This window comes from Myotis davidii, unplaced genomic scaffold (genome assembly GCF_000327345.1).
Source record: "Myotis davidii unplaced genomic scaffold, ASM32734v1 scaffold332, whole genome shotgun sequence".
Lineage (NCBI taxonomy): Eukaryota > Metazoa > Chordata > Mammalia > Chiroptera > Vespertilionidae > Myotis > Myotis davidii.
The window spans coordinates 1,850,961-1,855,839 of NW_006285779.1; the positions used below are offsets into that span (position 1 = coordinate 1,850,961).

The 4,879-nt window shown below is 55.1% G+C and overlaps 1 protein-coding gene across 1 annotated transcript in view; it reads left to right on the forward strand.

The window, feature by feature from the left end:
- The window catches only part of SH3PXD2A (SH3 and PX domains 2A), a gene marked incomplete at its 3' end in the record, with an annotated part of 169,961 nt that overhangs the window by 98,901 nt on the left and 66,181 nt on the right, over window positions 1-4,879 (forward strand). The window lies entirely within an intron of this gene.

Genomic DNA, 4,879 nt, shown 5'->3' on the forward strand with positions numbered 1-4,879 from the left:
GGCAGGGGGCAGGGGTGGACAAACCCTCGAGGGCCGAATTGATAGGAACGAGTTTCTGAATGGACACTGGCACTAGGCGTCCCTTCTGGGCTTAGATGGTTCCTGCCAGGCCGCAGGCTGACCTCACGGCTCCGCCACGGCTGTCGTGTACAGCTGCCTGGCGTGCATCTGCGCTCTTCCTCTGCGCCAGGCCCTGCAGTGGGAGCTCAGGGACCCTGAGGTGGATCCAAGGAGGTCCTTGTCCTCAGGACTCTCAGTCGGGCCGGGAGGTGAGAAGGTAAACAGCAGTTATAATGCAATGCCCTGGGGTTGGGGCAGAGTGAGAAGGAGGTTTGTGAAATGAGCCCTGGTTTGCGGAGGTTTTTAAATATATTTTTATTGATTTTAGAGAGAGGAAGGGAGAGGATAGAGAGACAGAAGCATCAATGATGAGAGAATCATTGATCGGCTACTTCCTGCCCGTCCCCCACCCTGGGGATGGAGCCCACAATCCAGGCATGTGCACTGACTGGGAATCGAACCGTGACCTCCTGGTTCATAGGTCGATGCTCAGCCGGAGGGTTTCGAATGAGCCAGCCTGGAGGAGAGGGCGAGCTGCGGCAGCGGGCAGCTGGTCCGCACTCTCAGCATTAGCCGTCCGAGGTGCCACTCTTCCCGACTGGGCTGAGGTGAGTCCTCTACACCCCGGCACCTACCGGTAGGGCTGTTGTGCAGAAGGCCACTCCTTCACTAGGGTTGTTAAAACTTTAAAAAGTTCTAAGTGTAAAATGACTATGTGCGCCCGGGTGGGAGAGAACTTGCCCCCAGACCCTTTCCTTGTCATTAGGAGGACTCGCTTCTGGGTCTCCTGGGGGATGTAGGTCCTTGCCTGGGAAGGAGGACGTGACTCCTGACTTAATGGTTCCCCAGCCAGGTGCCTGGCACTAGGAGGTGGTCATTAACCACCTAATAGACTGGTCTCCCTGAAGAAAGGATCGCCAGCCAGTGGTTTTCCCCAGTGACTGATGGTCCAGAAAGGACATCAACCACAGAGACGTGGTCCCACCTTCCCTCTTGTGTAGTGAGCCAGGGCCTCTGAGCACTGGGCCTTCTTCCTGCTTCTCTCCAGGTGGAGGCTCTGCACCAGCCAGGGGCCCTGCACTGTCGCGCCAAAGGGTTAACTCTGGTTCTTGGGGGAGCTCACACTCCTGACCCTACCCTGTCCTCCAGGCCCCCCTCCCCCCAACCCCCCGGCCTTCTGGGCATAGCTCGGTCACATGAGAGCCAGATGTGGGGATTCCTCAAGTATTGACGTGCTTGTGTGTTTATGTGGCATCTGAGAGCTCAGGGGATTGGGCCTGGCCCTCCCAGAGCAGGAGAGGGATGGGGGTGAGGAGAGGCCCAGGGGTACCCAGCACACACCGTGGGGGCTGCTCTGAGCCCTGCTCCTACCAGACATTACAGATAAGCCAGTTGTTCTTGCTTAGACTCCCATTTCCTGCAACGTCCCTCTTCCCATAGACCATATTGGTTAGAGATAATTTTTTAAGTGTCTTTAAAGGGCTTTACAGCAGATACTGGGAGCCGGCAGCCTTCCAGGGATTTTCTGCCGGGTCCGGGTACCTGCCCGTGAGCCACTCTGCCCAGCACAAGCTGGGCTCAGGGTCTTCGCCAGCCTAAGAAGGCCTTTGTGTGGCTTAAAAGGCAAACCTGGACTAAAGAGTGTGCAAGGTCCTGGTGCGAAGAATACCCCAGGACAGTGGGGTAAGCCGGGCCTGTTTCCATGTGAAACCCTTGGGACCGAGCGCAGTGAATGTGCATCCTCCCATGAGCCACTGAGGATTTATTGGGCACCACCTACTGTGTTCAGGGTGCTGTGAGGATGCTGTCAGGGTTAAGACCCTGAAGGAACTTAGGATCTGGTTGGAGAGACTCCTAACAAATTTTGAATAAGCACCTACTATGTACCAGACACTTGCTAGGACTGTAGTGCTAACCAGACATTCTGGAGCCAGTTGACACAGTCAGTGAGCAATTCAGAGATCCTGCTCAGGGCAAGATGAGGGAAGCTGGCAAACCGTGAAAACTGGGTCATCCTCAACTCTGGCCCTCACTCCCACCCCTCTCTGACTCCATTGAGGGCAGCGTCCAACCAGATGTCAGCTGAAGCATTGTGAGCCTGCCCCAAAGTCAGGGTCCAGTTACAGATGCCAGGCCTCCAGGACTCAGCCCTGATTGCACCCCTCCCCCGCTCCAGCCTTAGTGTGCCCTCTGGTCAGTCTGGGCAGCCTCAGGGAGTGAGGATGACCATGAGTGGCAGCTCCACCAGGGCCAGGAAGGTGGATGAGGGAGTCACGTTGCCTCCCGCAACCTGCGTAACTCCTGACGCAGGCGGGAACACCTGGGAAAAGCGTCTGTGATCGTGAGTATCTGTGCCCTGTCTCCAGAGCTTGGAGACAGATGGTGAAGAGTCAGTTGGTCAGAGCCAGGGCCCCCAAACTGTGCACATGGTAGATGCTCATTAAATGATTAGCAGCTGATTCATTGATCATCTGATAGCAAGAGTCCAGTCTTGAGAACATAAGACATTCCACTTGCTGTGGCCCTGGGCTGGCCCTGCCAGGTCCAGGCCCATTGCTGTTGACTCCATCACTCACTCCTGGCTCTCGTGGAGACAGCCAGGGAGGGAGACAGACTACAGAGCTGGGGGCCTGCAGACTCAGCAACTGCTGGCCCCCATTCATACAGGCTTTGCTAAGGGATAGCCCAGTCGTTGGGGGAGGACCACCAAGGCAGACGCTCCAGGGAGGTGGGTGGCTGGGATCCTGGAACTCTGAACAGAGTTGAGTTTGTCTCATCTCTGCACACCAACGCCCGGCATGGGGAGAGGGGGGAACCTGAGAACTGAGGGGGGAGGCTGCAACCCAAGGGGCTTGCTGTGGGGTCAGGCAGCAGCTGCTGGGAGCGGAGGCTCAGAACCTCTCCTGCCTCCCCACCCCGCACCCCTCGGTCCACCCACGCTGCCTCTGATTTACCACAGCACCTGCCTTGTCTTTAACCAGGAAGCTTCGGGTCCTTTCAGCAAATGGAGGGAGGATGGCAGACCTGCCCACCACCTCCTGCCCGCGTAGACCCTCTAGGCAGCTGCAGTGCCCCCTGGGCTCTCTGACCACTCTGCCGGGGCCAAACTGCCTTTGAACTTAGTCCCTAAGGGGCTGTGGAATGGCTCCAGGCCCAGCCCAGCCTCCACCCCACCCCATTCCCCACCTGAGCCGGGCAAACTGACTGTTCTCTGACTGCAGAGCTGAGTGGCCAGAGGGTCAGCAGTGCATTCCTACCCCGGGTGGGGCTGCCCCATGTGGACCCTGGTTTCTGAGAAAGGCAGCTCCTGGGGAAGTGGGCAGGCCCCTTCGTACTGAGAGCAGAATGAAGAGGAATATGGCTGCACTTACAAAGAGAAGCCCAGCAGAAATAAATGAGCTTCCCTTGGCCAATGGCCAGGGAGGATCCAGAGAATGTAGTTCCCTGTTTTAGGCCCCTTTGTTCCCAGCTCCCGGCCAGCCTGCCTGGGCTCAAGCCTGGGCCATCACTTCCTTGCTGTGGGGCCTTGGGAAAAAGCCTTAACTTTCCTGGGTCCCACTGTCTGCATCTGTGAAGTACAGATTGTTGTAAGGATTAAATTAGGTAGGGCTCGTAAAATGTTTGGCACAGTGCCCAGCACGAGTGTTCAGAAAGTGGGAACTAGTGTAATTGTTCTAGCCCCAGCCCTGCCACTCACTTGCTGTGTGATCTTAAGCAAATGTCTTCCCCTCTCTGCTCCAGAGGGTCCCTAGGCCTGGCCTGCCATCGAGGCCTATCTTCCCCAGCTGCCAGCAGCCAGCCCCGTCCCTGCCACCGCCGCTGCCCTGTGTGTGTGGGGCGACTGGTGGGGAAATTGGGGCCCCGGCACTGCTCACGTCTACTGCCACCCACCCCCGGTTCCCTGTTCCCCATTGGGCAATCGGAGCCTCCCGGCAAGGGGAAGGGACCAAGAGTTTGGCAATCAAGGGCCTGCAGGCTGGGGGCAGCTCCTGTGTTGAGCGCCTGACCCCTGGTGGTCAGTGTGTGTCATAGCTGACCAGTTGTTCTGCTGTCCGGTCAATGTGCATATTACACTTTTATATATATAGACTGATTTCAGAGAGGTAGGGAGAGGGAGAAAGAGAAACATCGATGAGAGAGAATCATCGATCGACTGCCTCCCGCATGCCTCCCACTGGGGATCAAGCCCACAACCCAGGCATATGCCCTGACTGGAAGTTGAAGCATGACCTCCTGGTTCATAGGCCGACTGAGCCACACTAGCTGAGCCCACGTGACCTTTGATTGGAAGTCATGTTTGAACAATTGATTGCTTGCTTTCTTAGCCATCTTAATAACACATTGCGGACCAGTCGTTTTATTGCTAGCTTTACCCAGTGGTCAGATAAGTTTCTATTGAACGAGCACAAAAAAACATTTTACATAAATGTTAAAGGCACGCTTTAAAATTACATACCTATTGCATTGTGAAGTTATTTACTACATGTTCTTACAAGCTAATATCTTTTTAAGGTATGATACTCTGTAAAACACTGTGTAATATGAAACGAGAATTCTCAGATCGGTCTGCAATGTGTTAATCTGGTTCATCCTTTTTCTGGATGGCATTCATTTCATTTTCACCCCTTTTTTCTTCCGCTCTGAGCATGACGACCTATTTCAGGGCCCTTAAAGTGAATATATCATGCAAACTAAGCTACTTCTTTGCAAATTACTTCTTAGTGAAGGACTTTTAGCCCAGGAGGGCTGTCCTGAAGACTTGAGCCATTGTATGCCCAATAGCAGTACAGCGCCTACAAGGGATGTGCTCAGGGGAAGA